The sequence below is a fragment of the Patiria miniata genome, unplaced genomic scaffold (assembly GCF_015706575.1).
Source record: "Patiria miniata isolate m_02_andy unplaced genomic scaffold, ASM1570657v1 HiC_scaffold_25, whole genome shotgun sequence".
Taxonomy (NCBI): domain Eukaryota; kingdom Metazoa; phylum Echinodermata; class Asteroidea; order Valvatida; family Asterinidae; genus Patiria; species Patiria miniata.
Window position 1 is genome coordinate 15550494 of NW_024037064.1, and position 19636 is coordinate 15570129.

Genomic DNA, 19636 nt, shown 5'->3' on the forward strand with positions numbered 1-19636 from the left:
AGGGAGTGGGCCGAATCCCGGATGTACTGCTATACCGGGCCAACCCGTGGCCGGGACGAGGCAAGCCTCTATTCCACGGCCCAAATCCAAAAATCAGTTTAATATACTGGCTGTTCAATGAACAGCGTTTCAGATATTAAGCTGAAAAGAACAGATACTTATTTTTTATGGCCCCCCCACAAGACCACGCTTGGGGGACCGGGCAGGCCGACCACGTCGGACCAAGCTAGTAGGGTTGCGAACCCTCCTGCCCGGGACAAAGACAACATACAAAGGCGACTTCACGCCTACACATATAACACAAAAAATGGCGACTTCACGCCGATACAAAGGCGACTTCACGCCTAAACTAAGGCAACTTCATGCCTGAACAAAGGCAACTTCATGCCTAAACAAAATCACCCATGCGAGGCAGAACACGGAAGACCGTCACTACGCAAGCCGGGGACCACTTCGGGGGAGGAGCCTTACAGACTCAAGGCTAAGTGCAATGCCGAGTCTGGACCACCTCCTGATGTTCCTGACCGAGACTAAGACCGATGTGCAATGATCTTAGCCAAAAGGCCGAGAAGCGATAACGATTAATATTAAAACAATAGCGCGGAAAGGGATTATTCGTCTTGAAATACTGTTTGCTATTGTTCTTCTTATTATTTATTTTTGCCTTTTTTTGTTTCCTGGTGTGAAAACAAAAAAAAAGACTCCTGCGCGTCCACCGCAACTCAACGAAACCAGGGGAGAGAGAGATGAGCAAGAAATCTCCGGCTTTCTCAGATTAACAGAGACATATACATTCTTAAAAATATTTCTATCATGCATTTTCATACACCTCGATCATATTTCACCCAAAATCTTGTTGAAAAAATTAATCCAGACAAAAAATGGGATCAATGCATCAGTGAGCGAGAGCGTCGGCACTAAATGCCGTACGTACGATGTACCGGGACAAGCATATCAATAGATGGCGCCCTTCAACACTCCCGGTCATCGCGCCTCGGCGTTTCCCATCTGGGTATTTCTCAGGGCCTGCCAATGGGTCCCACATTAGGGGCGGGGAAATACTTCAGTTTGTCAGTAAGCTCCGTGGCCGAGTGGTTAGAGAGCACATGTAGAAAGTAATAGACCGTGGGTTCGAGTCCCAGCCTGCCGCTTTCCTTTAATTGCTTGGTTATTGTTTTGTTTTGTTATTTTTTCACTTACTTATTTCCCCTTTTTGTAATAATTACTATTTTATTTCATTGATTTATTGTTTATTTCGTCATGAAGTTATAAGAAGAAAATTCGAAAGAAAAGAAAACATTCGTCATACCGTTTTCATTTGCGCTTATAATACTTATGTATCAATATCAATGCGGTCCCGCGGGGAGTTAATTGAAGAGAGAGAAAGAAAGAAAAGAAACAAACGGGAAACAAATGTCAACGCACCATTATTTGTCCATTTTTGTAACCTTTGGTGAATAAGTCATTCACATTCTACATGAGGCAACATTTAAGACAATGCATATACATACATGTATGGCTAATGTACTCAGCCGGCCGGCCGGTCACATACGCAGTGCGTAAAATTTTGCATAATGATTAAGTTAAAGGACACAGTGGGAATTCTATCTGGAACAGTGTTCTATTGTTTATAAAAAAAATTAGAGAAATTGATTTCGGCTATGAGTGAAGGTAGAGGTGGAGTTAGACAGGCAGCGACAAATCTCTTTTTTGAAGGTTGTGGTGGCTCTGAAAAGAGCCTTTTGGGTTTGTGGATGCAAAGTAAGTTCTTTTCTTTACTTTGACACTTTGGCGGTCTTCTTGGGCAGAAGAACTTGCTGGATGTTGGGAAGGACACCACCCTGCGCGATGGTAACTCCGCTCATCAACTTGTTCAACTCCTCGTCGTTGCGTATAGCAAGCTGCAGATGGCGGGGATTAATTCTCGTCTTCTTGTTGTCTCGTGCAGCGTTTCCGGCCAGTTCCAAGATCTCCGCGGTAAGGTACTCCATCACTGCCGCAAGGTAGACCGGTGCACCGGCACCGACACGCTGGGCGTAGTTGCCCTTACGCAGAAATCTGTGAACACGACCCACGGGGAACTGGAGTCCCGCCCTGGAGGACCTGCTCTTGGCCTTGCTTCTTGCTTTGCCGCTCTTTCCTCGCCCAGTCATCTTGACAGTATAGTGACAGAAGATGAATGTACTCTGCAGTAAAGGTGGTGTGTGAATGAACCCACTTGGAAAACACAACACTAGTTATAGCGTTCTGGTGGATTGGCTGAAGCGTGCCAAGTAGCCAATCACGCGACACGGGCGTGCCCGTCGCACGGTTGGGTGCACCGCATCCATTTTGGACGCGGGGGACGAGGGAACAAAAAATTACAACTGTGTCATCGTCGTTCAAAGTAATGGAATCACTAGATAAAACACAGAAACATGCAACATTCTTACCTCCATTTTAAGACGTTTTATTGTTATTCCGCCGAAGAAGTCCCATGATCTTTCGACCAGCCTCCGCACAATGGCAGTGATTCGTTGCTCTCACGCGGCGGTTAAAACTGGCCTCGGTTTCTTGCTAGATATTTGTAACATCCCACAGACGAAATCCTAATTTATTTTTTAATAGTAACCCACTCAACAAAATGCAAGCACTCGTCCGGAGATTGAAAGAAATGACCAATTGAAAAAGGCTGTGGCATAAATTAAATTATGTGTTTACGACGACGACAAGACTCAGGGATTAACTTTAATCGCATTACCTCCCCTCGCCTCACGAAGGGTAAAAGCATATTAAAAAAAAAGAGAGAGAGTGAAAGGGACACAACAGAATAAAAAAAGGTTAGTTGTAAAACCTAAGAAATGGGCTGATCGGGCGAACTGAGCTGACTGGCAAATCTCTTTTTGGAAACTGTGTTGGCTCTGAAAAGAGCCGTTTGGTTTTGAAGCCTTCAAAATTTCTATTTTGAAGTCGTGTACTTGGTGACGGCCTTGGTGCCTTCGCTGACTGCATGCTTAGCAAGCTCCCCGGGAAGAAGTAGGCGTACTGCTGTCTGCACTTCACGGCTTGTGATGGTGGACTTCTTGTTGTAGAGAGCGAGGCGAGAAGATTCGCTGGCGATGCGCTCAAACACGTCGTTGACAAAGCTGTTCATGATGCTCATTGCCTTGCTCGAGATTCCGGTGTCGGGGTGCACCTGTTTCATCACTTTGTAGATGTAGATGCCGTAGCTCTCCTTGCGACGCCGGTGCCTCTTTTTGTTTGCGCTAACCGGACCCTTAGTATTTCCGGCCTTCTTCTGACCTTTTCCGCTAACTTTGGGAGCCATATTGGAGGACTTGGAATGTATCGGATCGTGAGATCGAATGAAAGACCAGCACGTCTTGGCCGGCTTTTATTGTGCACAGCTTGGATTCTGACCACCCATGCATCGTCCACTTTCCCGCCAGTGACCGCTAACCCATGCGTGAAGAAAGCGGTATGCGTGCATAGTTATACAATGCACGCACGGCACGACCCCCCCCCCCCCCCCCTCCCCGGCAAGGGTATTTTTAGCCTTTTTCTCAGACTGACACGTGTATAAGTGTCCTTCTTAAATATTATTGTCTACTGAATTTCTGGGAAATAATAAAGTCATCTCCAGCGGAGGGCGAATTAATATGTCGTAGTGCACCAATACTTCTTTAAATGTTGTTTCCCCCTTATGCACCATCCATTTATAATGAATCATACAATGTAACGCAAAACCGACGAAAATAAGAGAACGAGTACCTGTAATTGTCAAAACAGATAGGAAATATATATCATTATTACCATGCCCATAACAATTCAATTTTGCCTGGAACACGTTTCGGATGAGGCATACGTATAGAACCCAAAAAGTGGAATGTATTTGGACAGAATATCAACAATAATAATTCGGAAAAAAATCAACGGCCCTTTATTCTTTATTTGAAGGAAAACTCAGGGATTGGACTTAATCTCTCTTTGAAGAAGTAGTGGCTCTGAAAAGAGCCGTTAGTTTTATTTCTTTTTGCGCACACAACGTGCTCAAGCTCGTTCACCCCGAATTCGGCGGGCCAACTGGATGTCCTTGGGCATGATGGTGACCCTCTTGGCGTGAATGGCGCACAGGTTGGTGTCTTCGAAGAGGCCGACGAGGTAAGCTTCGCTCGCTTCTTGCAATGCCATGACGGCAGAACTCTGGAATCGCAGTTCAGTTTTGAAATCCTGTGCAATTTCACGCACAAGTCTCTGGAATGGCAGCTTTCGGATCAGCAGTTCGGTGCTCTTCTGGTAGCGGCGAATCTCACGGAGGGCGACGGTTCCCGGTCGGTACCGATGGGGTTTCTTGACACCGCCAGTCGCCGGTGCGCTCTTGCGGGCCGCCTTGGTGGCCAACTGCTTCCTGGGGGCTTTCCCCCCGGTGCTCTTTCTTGCCGTCTGCTTGGTGCGCGCCATGGTCAAGGGTATGGTTTGATGAACGGTGATCACAACTGAGTGCAGATTGAGCGAACGGACCCCGCCTCTTAAGGCCGGCGCATAGCATCCTAGGTTGGAAGCCTAACAATGGGCTATCTTCCGATTGGGTGCTTCGGGGGCCAAGCGGAGACGCTTCAGTGATCACGATTTCCGTACGTTGAAAAAGTATAGACGTTAAATTTCAATCGAAAATGCTGCTTTTCCGAGCCTATAGTATTATGAGCCCTCGGCAACAGAATCCATTTGGGATCGTTGTGACTACAATATTTCTCCCACCCCCTACTTGGGATTAATTGAACCCCAATAAACACCCCCTCCCCCACCCCCTAAAAGAAAAGTGACAAACATACGGATTTCCCTGGCTGCTGTTTATGTTTGTTTTGTAATAAAGACAATAATCACACACACCCATTCGCGAACAAAATGTCACGGATCCCTCTATACGTTCCCCGCTATATCCTGAGACGAGCACCCAGTAATTATTACTTAATCGACTTTGACAAAAAATGGAGACCAGACATGTTTTACAGTGGAAATAGGGAGGGGAAAAGCAACTCTAAGAACACACATGACAAGGACAAGTGAAATCGAGTAAAATCAAGATTCAATCTCTTTTTTGAAATAGTGGTGGCTCTGAAAAGAGCCGTTCGGTTTGATTTTTGAATATGGTGTCTAGCCGCCGAAGCCGTACAGCGTGCGTCCCTGTCTCTTCAGCGCATACACCACGTCCATTGCAGTGACAGTCTTCCTCTTGGCGTGCTCGCAGTAGGTGACTGCATCGCGGATAACGTTCTCCAGGAAAACCTTGAGGACTCCGCGGGTTTCTTCGTAGATGAGCCCGGAGATACGCTTGACTCCTCCGCGGCGGGCCAGCCGACGAATGGCTGGTTTAGTGATTCCCTGGATGTTATCTCGGAGAACCTTGCGGTGTCGCTTGGCACCCCCTTTGCCTAGTCCCTTTCCTCCTTTGCCACGGCCAGACATGTTTGTGTCTCCTCAGTCGGTTGTAGATGATTCAATGGCCATCCCAGCCCCGGCGAGGCAACTTATAGGACATGCGCGGACGCGATATGAGCATGCGAAGCCATCAACTGTTACGGCGCCCTCTGGCGACCAATCGTGGCAGGAGCACTCATCCTGGGAAACAAACAAATCAGAAGCAAAACAAGGGGGAAAAGGGATAACAAATAAGAAAAGGAAGAAGATGCCTAGAAACATATTGCAACGAGACTCAAACAATACATTTATAACCAGACACAGAGGGGTCGTGGCCAAGCCTTTTTTTTTTTTTTTTTTTTTTTACACCTTGAACGGAAATCAATGGAAACGCCAACATCATAATTTAACAAGACTTTACACACTTACTAATATTTACCGTAATTCAATGTGAAAGCCCTGTCACCAAAACGTCAAAAGAAAACGAACCTTTAACGACGGGGCACCGTAGTCAGAACCTGTTTTTGTATTAATTTATGTTCCCCGAAGGGAGTGGGCCGAATCCCGGATGTACTGCTATACCGGGCCAACCCGTGGCCGGGACGAGGCAAGCCTCTATTCCACGGCCCAAATCCAAAAATCAGTTTAATATACTGGCTGTTCAATGAACAGCGTTTCAGATATTAAGCTGAAAAGAACAGATACTTATTTTTTATGGCCCCCCCACAAGACCACGCTTGGGGGACCGGGCAGGCCGACCACGTCGGACCAAGCTAGTAGGGTTGCGAACCCTCCTGCCCGGGACAAAGACAACATACAAAGGCGACTTCACGCCTACACATATAACACAAAAAATGGCGACTTCACGCCGATACAAAGGCGACTTCACGCCTAAACTAAGGCAACTTCATGCCTGAACAAAGGCAACTTCATGCCTAAACAAAATCACCCATGCGAGGCAGAACACGGAAGACCGTCACTACGCAAGCCGGGGACCACTTCGGGGGAGGAGCCTTACAGACTCAAGGCTAAGTGCAATGCCGAGTCTGGACCACCTCCTGATGTTCCTGACCGAGACTAAGACCGATGTGCAATGATCTTAGCCAAAAGGCCGAGAAGCGATAACGATTAATATTAAAACAATAGCGCGGAAAGGGATTATTCGTCTTGAAATACTGTTTGCTATTGTTCTTCTTATTATTTATTTTTGCCTTTTTTTGTTTCCTGGTGTGAAAACAAAAAAAAAGACTCCTGCGCGTCCACCGCAACTCAACGAAACCAGGGGAGAGAGAGATGAGCAAGAAATCTCCGGCTTTCTCAGATTAACAGAGACATATACATTCTTAAAAATATTTCTATCATGCATTTTCATACACCTCGATCATATTTCACCCAAAATCTTGTTGAAAAAATTAATCCAGACAAAAAATGGGATCAATGCATCAGTGAGCGAGAGCGTCGGCACTAAATGCCGTACGTACGATGTACCGGGACAAGCATATCAATAGATGGCGCCCTTCAACACTCCCGGTCATCGCGCCTCGGCGTTTCCCATCTGGGTATTTCTCAGGGCCTGCCAATGGGTCCCACATTAGGGGCGGGGAAATACTTCAGTTTGTCAGTAAGCTCCGTGGCCGAGTGGTTAGAGAGCACATGTAGAAAGTAATAGACCGTGGGTTCGAGTCCCAGCCTGCCGCTTTCCTTTAATTGCTTGGTTATTGTTTTGTTTTGTTATTTTTTCACTTACTTATTTCCCCTTTTTGTAATAATTACTATTTTATTTCATTGATTTATTGTTTATTTCGTCATGAAGTTATAAGAAGAAAATTCGAAAGAAAAGAAAACATTCGTCATACCGTTTTCATTTGCGCTTATAATACTTATGTATCAATATCAATGCGGTCCCGCGGGGAGTTAATTGAAGAGAGAGAAAGAAAGAAAAGAAACAAACGGGAAACAAATGTCAACGCACCATTATTTGTCCATTTTTGTAACCTTTGGTGAATAAGTCATTCACATTCTACATGAGGCAACATTTAAGACAATGCATATACATACATGTATGGCTAATGTACTCAGCCGGCCGGCCGGTCACATACGCAGTGCGTAAAATTTTGCATAATGATTAAGTTAAAGGACACAGTGGGAATTCTATCTGGAACAGTGTTCTATTGTTTATAAAAAAAATTAGAGAAATTGATTTCGGCTATGAGTGAAGGTAGAGGTGGAGTTAGACAGGCAGCGACAAATCTCTTTTTTGAAGGTTGTGGTGGCTCTGAAAAGAGCCTTTTGGGTTTGTGGATGCAAAGTAAGTTCTTTTCTTTACTTTGACACTTTGGCGGTCTTCTTGGGCAGAAGAACTTGCTGGATGTTGGGAAGGACACCACCCTGCGCGATGGTAACTCCGCTCATCAACTTGTTCAACTCCTCGTCGTTGCGTATAGCAAGCTGCAGATGGCGGGGATTAATTCTCGTCTTCTTGTTGTCTCGTGCAGCGTTTCCGGCCAGTTCCAAGATCTCCGCGGTAAGGTACTCCATCACTGCCGCAAGGTAGACCGGTGCACCGGCACCGACACGCTGGGCGTAGTTGCCCTTACGCAGAAATCTGTGAACACGACCCACGGGGAACTGGAGTCCCGCCCTGGAGGACCTGCTCTTGGCCTTGCTTCTTGCTTTGCCGCTCTTTCCTCGCCCAGTCATCTTGACAGTATAGTGACAGAAGATGAATGTACTCTGCAGTAAAGGTGGTGTGTGAATGAACCCACTTGGAAAACACAACACTAGTTATAGCGTTCTGGTGGATTGGCTGAAGCGTGCCAAGTAGCCAATCACGCGACACGGGCGTGCCCGTCGCACGGTTGGGTGCACCGCATCCATTTTGGACGCGGGGGACGAGGGAACAAAAAATTACAACTGTGTCATCGTCGTTCAAAGTAATGGAATCACTAGATAAAACACAGAAACATGCAACATTCTTACCTCCATTTTAAGACGTTTTATTGTTATTCCGCCGAAGAAGTCCCATGATCTTTCGACCAGCCTCCGCACAATGGCAGTGATTCGTTGCTCTCACGCGGCGGTTAAAACTGGCCTCGGTTTCTTGCTAGATATTTGTAACATCCCACAGACGAAATCCTAATTTATTTTTTAATAGTAACCCACTCAACAAAATGCAAGCACTCGTCCGGAGATTGAAAGAAATGACCAATTGAAAAAGGCTGTGGCATAAATTAAATTATGTGTTTACGACGACGACAAGACTCAGGGATTAACTTTAATCGCATTACCTCCCCTCGCCTCACGAAGGGTAAAAGCATATTAAAAAAAAAGAGAGAGAGTGAAAGGGACACAACAGAATAAAAAAAGGTTAGTTGTAAAACCTAAGAAATGGGCTGATCGGGCGAACTGAGCTGACTGGCAAATCTCTTTTTGGAAACTGTGTTGGCTCTGAAAAGAGCCGTTTGGTTTTGAAGCCTTCAAAATTTCTATTTTGAAGTCGTGTACTTGGTGACGGCCTTGGTGCCTTCGCTGACTGCATGCTTAGCAAGCTCCCCGGGAAGAAGTAGGCGTACTGCTGTCTGCACTTCACGGCTTGTGATGGTGGACTTCTTGTTGTAGAGAGCGAGGCGAGAAGATTCGCTGGCGATGCGCTCAAACACGTCGTTGACAAAGCTGTTCATGATGCTCATTGCCTTGCTCGAGATTCCGGTGTCGGGGTGCACCTGTTTCATCACTTTGTAGATGTAGATGCCGTAGCTCTCCTTGCGACGCCGGTGCCTCTTTTTGTTTGCGCTAACCGGACCCTTAGTATTTCCGGCCTTCTTCTGACCTTTTCCGCTAACTTTGGGAGCCATATTGGAGGACTTGGAATGTATCGGATCGTGAGATCGAATGAAAGACCAGCACGTCTTGGCCGGCTTTTATTGTGCACAGCTTGGATTCTGACCACCCATGCATCGTCCACTTTCCCGCCAGTGACCGCTAACCCATGCGTGAAGAAAGCGGTATGCGTGCATAGTTATACAATGCACGCACGGCACGACCCCCCCCCCCCCCCCCCCCCCGGCAAGGGTATTTTTAGCCTTTTTCTCAGACTGACACGTGTATAAGTGTCCTTCTTAAATATTATTGTCTACTGAATTTCTGGGAAATAATAAAGTCATCTCCAGCGGAGGGCGAATTAATATGTCGTAGTGCACCAATACTTCTTTAAATGTTGTTTCCCCCTTATGCACCATCCATTTATAATGAATCATACAATGTAACGCAAAACCGACGAAAATAAGAGAACGAGTACCTGTAATTGTCAAAACAGATAGGAAATATATATCATTATTACCATGCCCATAACAATTCAATTTTGCCTGGAACACGTTTCGGATGAGGCATACGTATAGAACCCAAAAAGTGGAATGTATTTGGACAGAATATCAACAATAATAATTCGGAAAAAAATCAACGGCCCTTTATTCTTTATTTGAAGGAAAACTCAGGGATTGGACTTAATCTCTCTTTGAAGAAGTAGTGGCTCTGAAAAGAGCCGTTAGTTTTATTTCTTTTTGCGCACACAACGTGCTCAAGCTCGTTCACCCCGAATTCGGCGGGCCAACTGGATGTCCTTGGGCATGATGGTGACCCTCTTGGCGTGAATGGCGCACAGGTTGGTGTCTTCGAAGAGGCCGACGAGGTAAGCTTCGCTCGCTTCTTGCAATGCCATGACGGCAGAACTCTGGAATCGCAGTTCAGTTTTGAAATCCTGTGCAATTTCACGCACAAGTCTCTGGAATGGCAGCTTTCGGATCAGCAGTTCGGTGCTCTTCTGGTAGCGGCGAATCTCACGGAGGGCGACGGTTCCCGGTCGGTACCGATGGGGTTTCTTGACACCGCCAGTCGCCGGTGCGCTCTTGCGGGCCGCCTTGGTGGCCAACTGCTTCCTGGGGGCTTTCCCCCCGGTGCTCTTTCTTGCCGTCTGCTTGGTGCGCGCCATGGTCAAGGGTATGGTTTGATGAACGGTGATCACAACTGAGTGCAGATTGAGCGAACGGACCCCGCCTCTTAAGGCCGGCGCATAGCATCCTAGGTTGGAAGCCTAACAATGGGCTATCTTCCGATTGGGTGCTTCGGGGGCCAAGCGGAGACGCTTCAGTGATCACGATTTCCGTACGTTGAAAAAGTATAGACGTTAAATTTCAATCGAAAATGCTGCTTTTCCGAGCCTATAGTATTATGAGCCCTCGGCAACAGAATCCATTTGGGATCGTTGTGACTACAATATTTCTCCCACCCCCTACTTGGGATTAATTGAACCCCAATAAACACCCCCTCCCCCACCCCCTAAAAGAAAAGTGACAAACATACGGATTTCCCTGGCTGCTGTTTATGTTTGTTTTGTAATAAAGACAATAATCACACACACCCATTCGCGAACAAAATGTCACGGATCCCTCTATACGTTCCCCGCTATATCCTGAGACGAGCACCCAGTAATTATTACTTAATCGACTTTGACAAAAAATGGAGACCAGACATGTTTTACAGTGGAAATAGGGAGGGGAAAAGCAACTCTAAGAACACACATGACAAGGACAAGTGAAATCGAGTAAAATCAAGATTCAATCTCTTTTTTGAAATAGTGGTGGCTCTGAAAAGAGCCGTTCGGTTTGATTTTTGAATATGGTGTCTAGCCGCCGAAGCCGTACAGCGTGCGTCCCTGTCTCTTCAGCGCATACACCACGTCCATTGCAGTGACAGTCTTCCTCTTGGCGTGCTCGCAGTAGGTGACTGCATCGCGGATAACGTTCTCCAGGAAAACCTTGAGGACTCCGCGGGTTTCTTCGTAGATGAGCCCGGAGATACGCTTGACTCCTCCGCGGCGGGCCAGCCGACGAATGGCTGGTTTAGTGATTCCCTGGATGTTATCTCGGAGAACCTTGCGGTGTCGCTTGGCACCCCCTTTGCCTAGTCCCTTTCCTCCTTTGCCACGGCCAGACATGTTTGTGTCTCCTCAGTCGGTTGTAGATGATTCAATGGCCATCCCAGCCCCGGCGAGGCAACTTATAGGACATGCGCGGACGCGATATGAGCATGCGAAGCCATCAACTGTTACGGCGCCCTCTGGCGACCAATCGTGGCAGGAGCACTCATCCTGGGAAACAAACAAATCAGAAGCAAAACAAGGGGGAAAAGGGATAACAAATAAGAAAAGGAAGAAGATGCCTAGAAACATATTGCAACGAGACTCAAACAATACATTTATAACCAGACACAGAGGGGTCGTGGCCAAGCCTTTTTTTTTTTTTTTTTTTTTTTTACACCTTGAACGGAAATCAATGGAAACGCCAACATCATAATTTAACAAGACTTTACACACTTACTAATATTTACCGTAATTCAATGTGAAAGCCCTGTCACCAAAACGTCAAAAGAAAACGAACCTTTAACGACGGGGCACCGTAGTCAGAACCTGTTTTTGTATTAATTTATGTTCCCCGAAGGGAGTGGGCCGAATCCCGGATGTACTGCTATACCGGGCCAACCCGTGGCCGGGACGAGGCAAGCCTCTATTCCACGGCCCAAATCCAAAAATCAGTTTAATATACTGGCTGTTCAATGAACAGCGTTTCAGATATTAAGCTGAAAAGAACAGATACTAATTTTTTGGTTTCGGGATCCTCCTAAAGAAGATCCCAGGATAGGGTAGTCACACTACACCTTAGTAAGTGAGGCTACGAGCCTCCCTACCCTTTTACCTACTATCAAGAACAAACAGACACTTGACAAAGACAAGACATGCAGTCTGTGTAGCCACGCTACCCACGCATTACCATGGTAGGGTACGACCCTAACTGACTGGCAGGAAAATATACAAACAGAAAACTATACCATGAAACTTCCGGACTCAACAACGCTCATGCGAGCAAACATGCACTAAAAAGACCTAAAGGGTCCTAACCAACAGAGCGAAAACGCTCACAGGTCCGACCTAAGGAACCGAAACGGTCCTTAAACAACAAAAGCCAGCAAAAAGCCAAGCTTAGTAAAAAAAGGCCTAAGGGGCCCCAAAACCAGGAGCAAAAGAACTCCCACAAAAAGGGGACCTAAAGGGTCCCAAAAAACAAGGAGCAAAAGGCTCCCACAAAAAAAGGACCTAAGGGGCCCGAGATAAACAAGGAGCGAAAGTCTCAAGGCTGTAATAGTGCAAAAAAACAAAATCACAACCTAAAGACAAGTTGGTCGTCTCTGATGAAACATACCGCTCCCCGCACGCACCAGATGGTGCGGAACTTGGCCCGGTCCAGCCGGACGAAGTCTAAACGAATGCGGTTCTTGACCGCAGCCTTGACACGGTGAAGCACGTGGTCGGCATCCGGCCGTGAGCCATCATACAATGTCTCACAGCGCGAACACCAAACCAACCACTTCACCGTGCTAATCAAATACCAGACCAGAAGAGAGTCTGGCCTGGTCTCTAGCCCTGACCCATACAAAACGCAGGAACGGGTCAGGGAAAAATAGCGGGCTAGGGCTTTACCACCAATGTGTTCGACCCATGCCCACAAAATGTAAACAAAAGGGCAGTCCCAGAAAACGTGGCCCAGTGACTCGGGAGCGGCACAGCCAACCCGAGGACACTGGCCGTCACCAATGCCCCAATGGCCTAAACGTTGGGAAGTTTTCAAGGCCCCCCATATCACCCTCCAATTCAAGTCGCGCAAGCGGTTACTCAAATTGGAGGAGTGACACAATTTAAAAAGATGAAGAAAATCATCGCACCTAACCGCCGGACACTGGACCGGCTGCTGACCTGACAACAGGTCATACAGTTGTCGGACCGTAATTGGCCCCCAGTCAATATCCGGCGAAATTGTAGATACAAGCAGGACCAGCCTGCAAAAATGGCGATAAAACCCAGTGGGTTGGAGGGCGTGTGGGGTATCATTCCTCCAGATGTTACGGGGGAGAACCCCAAGGAGTGACGAGGCCGCCCAGTACAGAGAAAAAAATCTCCAAGGAGGACCATCGTCACTCAACAAAACCCTAAACCCACTGACAAAGAAAGCGTCACATTTGTGACGAATATTGGTGACCCCAAGGCCACCATTAGCTAAAGTCTGGACAAGGACTGACCTTTTTACAAGTTCAGTCTTGCCAGACCAAATAAACGAAAAAATGGCCCGGTTAATAACCCTCTCTACCGAAACCGGCAGAGGATAAACCGGGGCCAAGAAAAACAACGGAGTTAAAATCAAGGTGTTGACCAGCAACACCTTGCCTAAAAGAGAGAGCATTCTCCCTTTCCACATGTCCAAAGTGGACTGCAGATTGGGGATCCGCTCTCTCCAATTCATAGGGCCCATGTCCCCACCGCCAACCCAGACACCGTTGATTTTAATCGGGTCTCTGGTCCACTGGATAGGGACCTCGTCGGGAAGGCAGTCGGGCCATGAGCCAAAAACCAAGCCTTTCGACTTGGCGAAGTTAAGGCGAGACCCGCTCGCACGAGAAAATGCATCGATGATGCCAAACAACCGCCTCACCGATCTGAAATCCCGAACTATGCAGGTTGTATCGTCTGCGTACTGCAGAACCCTGCATTCGAGGCCACTGGCCCCAGGGATTGTCAGACCGGCAAGACGGCTATCTTTAATGACAGTCTGAGCAAAAGGCTCGATAAAAAGCACGTATAAAAGAGGGGAGAGGGGGCAACCCTGCCTCACTCCCCTCGTGACTAAAAAGGGTTCTGAAAGAGAACCATTAGTTAAAACGGCACTGGATATGTTTGTGTACAACAGCTCTATCCAGTGCCTAAAATTAGGTCCAAAACCAAAACGGTCGAGGACTTTAAAAAGAAAATCCCAATTGACCCTGTCAAAGGCCTTCTGCTGGTCTAGGGAAATAACAAGGCAGTCAAGGTTCTTCCCATCCACGAATGCTACCAGATCCCGAAGGAGTCTGATATTATCATGGATGGACCTCCCCTTGACGCCACAAGTTTGAAACTGACCGACAATGTCGGGCAACACCCGACCAAGGCGGAGGCACAAGGCCTTCGACAGGATCTTGTAGTCAACATTAAGAAGGGATATAGGACGCTTGTTCCTAGGATCAAGCGGATCCCCACCCTTCTTTAAAAGTGTGATGATTCCCAATCGCTGGGAATCACCTAGACTATTTAAAGAAAAGGCACAACGGAAGACCCCGAGAAGGTCGGGACCGACCAAATCCCAGAACTTCACGTAGAATTCCTTGGGCAGGCCGTCCCCACCAGGAGTCTTACCGTTGGCCATACTACGTAGAGCCACATCGAGCTCAGGCAGCCCAAGTGGGCTGTCCAAGTCAATGCGGCTCGCTTCGTCCAAAACATTGGACAGAGAGTCTAGAAACGGAGACTGCGATTCAACCTCCACAGGCTCGGCCGAAAACAAATCGAGATAAAAATCTCTATAAACTGTCGAGATTTCTTCCGGAGAGGAAACAATGTCCCCTCCAGGACTATAAACGGAAGAAATAGTTTTCTTCCGAGCCTGAGAGGTTTCGAGCTGGTAAAAATACCTGGACGGCTTCTCCCCTTCCTCGAGGTCACGAACCCGCGCACGGATCCGAGCCCCCTCCGCTTCAAAGTCGTCCAGTTTAGCAAGCTCGTTTCTAATTTCCTCGTGCCGAGCAAGAACCTCAGGGTTACATTGCCCGGAATTGAGGGCGGAAACGACTGAGCGCAGGGCAGCCACAAGTGACTCCCTGCGCCGTCGTCTATTTCTTACCAAGCGGCAAGAAAAGGAAATAATAAATCGCTTAATGCGGGACTTGACGTCCTCCCACCAGAGGAGTTCGTTTCCGTACCCCTCCTTGAGAGTCCGCCAGCCCGCATAAGCCTTTCGAAAATCCGTTTGAAAGCCAGCGTCGGCCAGGACGGAAACATTACATTTCCAAAAACCCCGACCGGCGCCGGCAATCTCCGGGAAATTAAATTTCAAATCAACACAGTCATGGTCACTGAAATAGCATGGCGAATGCCCGCAAGACACGACACCCACCGAACTGGATGTGTAAATACGATCCAGCCGGCTAGTGATCGTGTTTGCCGCATTTCGCCATGGAAAGACCGCCAGCAGTCCTTAAAAGAAAAGTCGGAAATGAGGTGACCGAGCTCCGCGGCGCCGATCCCACAAGATGTGGAATCTGAACCACGGCGGTCAAGCTCTAAATCCAGGACACAGTTGAAGTCTCCTGCTAAAATAACAGGACAACTACCCGTCAAGAAACAAGACAACTCCGTGAAGAAGAGACGACGCGACCTGGGGTCAGTCGGGGCATAAACTGTGCACAATCGCACACCCTTTCCTCCCCCCGGACCGCGCAAAATTCCTGAAACGATCCTTCCATCAGAATCGATGGAAAGATCAGAAAATTCAAAAGGACTTTTGGCAGGCAGAAGGATGACGGTCCCGCAGGAAGAAGATGTGCCAAAACTGGCAAAAATCTTCCCCCTCCACTCCGCCTGCCAAGAAACTAAATCGTCATTGCCAGAAATATGACACTCCTGAAGACAGGAAATATCATACTCCCGCAAAGACTAAAAACGCGTCTCCTCTTCACGGGGTCACGCATTCCATTGACGTTCAATGAAAGCAAATTGACCATGGTGTGCTGAAGTGAACATATTACTCGGGTGGATCACCTTTCGGTTTACCACCCGAGTCTAGAGTGGCAGCGGGGGGAGAACTACTGTCCCCCACCCGCTTGTCCGTATCCGGGCCCTGGGGCTCGGACCGGCTAGTTTGTGTGTCCCCCAAAGGTGTTGTGCGGGGGACAGCACTAGTTTTGGATGACTTTGTAGGCTCATCCACTTTCATCTCAGACTCGGATGAGTCTGAGAGACATTTCCCCGAGATTTTTTTGGGGACTGCACCCGAAGAGGGAGAATCGGAGCCAGAAGAGGGATGACGAGCCCTCTTCTTCATCTTCCTCTTCCCTCTAACGGGTAAAAAACCCACCGCCCTATCTATTGCAGCCGCCTGGCAGTCAATGGCGTCGCAAGACACCACGGGCTTGGCGTTAATACCCGTGCAGTCTGCGCAGCCGGCCACATGAAAGGGCATAGCCCTCGAAATCCCACGGTCGCAATGGAAACATTCCCACGCGACCGGAGACTTCAGAGGGCCTATCTGCCTCGAGCATTGAATACACGCTGCTCGAGGCAATTCAAAATTCGACGACTCGGAACTCTCCGAGTCTGACAAATCAGACCCGGGAGTTACAGCTGGGTTGGACTTCTCCGCCGCCGCCACGTCCAAAACGGGCGTGGACTCAGGGGAAGACGGAGAAGACTCCAACCCACTAGATTTGGCAGGAGAGGATTCCGCTCCAACAGATGGTACCGGAGCAGACTTCCCCTGCACTACTACATCAGCCCACCGTTTGGTGGGCTGAACTTTCCTGGCGAAGGATTTGGGACACAGCTTAAAGCCATGCCCCTCCTCCTCGCACAAAGTACAAACCACCCTGTTGGGGCATTCCCCAGAAGGGTGGCCTACAAGCAAACATTTGTAGCACCTTACGGTACTACATTTGTTTGCCGAGTGTGTCGGGTCCCCGCACCGGGCGCACGTCCGGGTTTGGCCGGAGTGGCCGACCCAGGCGTTGCGGTTCCCAATGCGGAGAACCGACGGTATAGATTTGACACCCGACATTAAGTACTGTCGGGTGCCAGTGAATACGGCAGGTTCCTCAGGGTAGGTTTGGAATCTTCCCTTGTGGACCCTGCCGTACCTAGACAAGATGGACCGGACGACATTGTCGTCCACGTCCATCTCAACGTACTTGACAGTGACCAGCTTCAGGCCGAATGATGAAACACGGCAACCTGGAAGCCGGTCTAAAACTGGCTCAAACTTTCGAGCTAGTGCGACCGATTTGAACGTCATGTCAAATCGGCCGCCAGGTAGTGGTTGCAAGGCCTCAAGGTGATTGGCCGGGATAATCCCGACCCCCCTGAGGGCCTTGAACACATCACTTGACGTCTCCTTGCCCCCAAAACTAAGTTCGAGGGCTCGGAGACGCCTGGCTTCGCTACCGTTTGACGGCATGCTAAGCCGAGAAAGAAAAAAGAAGAGGAAAAATCCGACTTGGATTACTTTCACAAAAATAAAAAATACCGTTACAAGCTTGTAACGGTATTGACTATATTAAATATATACAAAAAGAGTGAGTCACAACTGCTGACTCACTCACCAAGAAGATAAATCACAGGTAGCAACTGCCTACCTGTGATTAAGAAAGAAAAATGAACGCGGAGGCCAGGCCCCGCAGACCCGAAATTCCCCACCGGTGTAGTGCAGAGAACCCCGAGCCTACAGGCCCGCAATACCCGCGCTACGGCTCGCTCCCCGCTGCCGACCCACCACCTAGTGTAACGGCGGTATCGGCTGCGTAACGGGTCACAAGCCGCAGCACAAGCACACGGGTCCCAACCCCGCAAACGCTATAGAAAGGAGAAAATTCCCCCAACAAAGGACTTCACGGGGCTATGCACACGCACAGCCCCACCCAAATGAATAGGGCCGTGCACGCTGCCACGGCCTAAACAAAGAAACACGTAGAAACGAATGGGCCGTGCACGCTGCCACGGCCCAAACAAAGGACGTGTACAAATGAATAGGCTGGCGTGTACAGCACTGCGTACACAGCCAGCAACGAAAAACCAACACGAAAAACACCCAAAATATCACCAAAAATGAAACAAAAATCTGTAAAAACTAGACCCACTTGGTCTATAAACTAAGACGAAAAAGGTAGATATCAAAATTACCGACTAACGCGATCTAAAAACTCGATTTTCTTCGAAGACAACCCGGAGCTCCGGGGAGGCGTGGCTGTCTGAAAAGAACAGATACTAATTTTTCATTTTAGGATCCCCCTAAGAAGATCCCAGGGTAGGGTAGTCCCACTACACCTTAGTACGTGAGGCTACGAGCCTCCCTACCCTTTTAACCTATATATTTAAACCAACAGACACTTGACAAAGACAAGACATGCAGTCAGTGTAGCCACGCTACCCACGCATTACCATGGTAGGGTACGACCCTAACTGGCGACAGGAAAAATAAACAAACAGAAAACTATACCAGGGAACTTCCGGACGCAACAACGCTCATACGAGCAAACATTCAATAAAAAGGACCTAAAGGGTCCTAACCAACAGAGCGAAAACGCTCACAGGTCCGACATTTGGATCCGAAACGGTCCTAAGACAACAAAAGCCAGCACAAAGCTAAGCTTAGTAAAAAAAAGGCCTAAAGGGCCCCAAAACCAGGAGCAAAAAGGACTCCCACAAAAAGGGGACCTAAAGGGTCCCCAAAAAAACAAGGAAGACAAAAGGCTCCCACAAGAAAGACCTAAAGGGTCCAAAAAGCAGGGGAGTAACAGCTCCCACACAAAGGACCTAAAGGGCCGAGGTAAACAAGGAGAAAAAAAAATCTCCCACATGAAAAAAGGTTGCAATAATGCAACAACAAATTTAGAACTTGAGGACAAGATGGTCGTCAATGACGACACATACCGCTCCCCGCACGCACCAGATGGTGCGGAAACTTAGCCCGGTCCAGCCGGACAAAGTCCAAAATGTAAGCGGTTCTTGACCGCAGCCCTTGACACGGTGAAGCACGTGGTCGGGCATCCGGCCGTGAGCCATCATACAATGTCTCACAGCGCGAACCACCAAACAAACCACTTCACCGTGCTAATCAAATACCAGACCAGAAGAGAGTCTGGCCTGGTCTCAAGCCCTGACCCATACAAAACGCAGGAACGGGTCAGGGAAAAATAAAGGGCCAGGGCTTTGCAACCAATGTGCTCGACCCAGGCCCACAAAATGTAAACGAAAGGGCAGACCCAAAAAACGTGGCTAAGTGACTCGGGAGCGGCACAGCCTACCCGAGGACACTTGCCATCACCAATGCCCCAATGACCTAAACGTTGGGAGGTTTTTAAGGCCCCCCATGCTACCCTCCAATTCAAGTCCCGCAAGCGGTTACTCAAATTGGAGGAGTGACAAAGTTTAAAAACATGCTAAAATCAATTCCATTAATTGGCGGATGCTGGGTAGGCTACCGGCTCGACAACAGGTCGCTAAAGTTGCCGGACCCTTACGGGCCCCCAGTCGATGTCCGGCGTAATGGTAGAAATAAGCAAGACCAGCTTGCAAAATTGACGGTAAAACCCAGTGGGTTGGAGGGCGTGT

The 19636-nt window shown here is 48.2% G+C and overlaps 3 non-coding genes across 3 annotated transcripts; all 3 read right to left on the minus strand.

Annotated features, from left to right (window-relative positions):
* On the minus strand, positions 1 to 185 carry LOC119733515. Its single transcript, XR_005271882.1, has one exon. It is a non-coding gene; the product is annotated as a U2 spliceosomal RNA (small nuclear RNA).
* Positions 186 to 5944: 5759 nt separating this feature from the next.
* On the minus strand, positions 5945 to 6129 carry LOC119733516. Its single transcript, XR_005271883.1, has one exon. It is a non-coding gene; the product is annotated as a U2 spliceosomal RNA (small nuclear RNA).
* Positions 6130 to 11889: 5760 nt separating this feature from the next.
* On the minus strand, positions 11890 to 12082 carry LOC119733603. Its single transcript, XR_005271941.1, has one exon. It is a non-coding gene; the product is annotated as a U2 spliceosomal RNA (small nuclear RNA).
* Positions 12083 to 19636: the final 7554 nt, after the last annotated feature.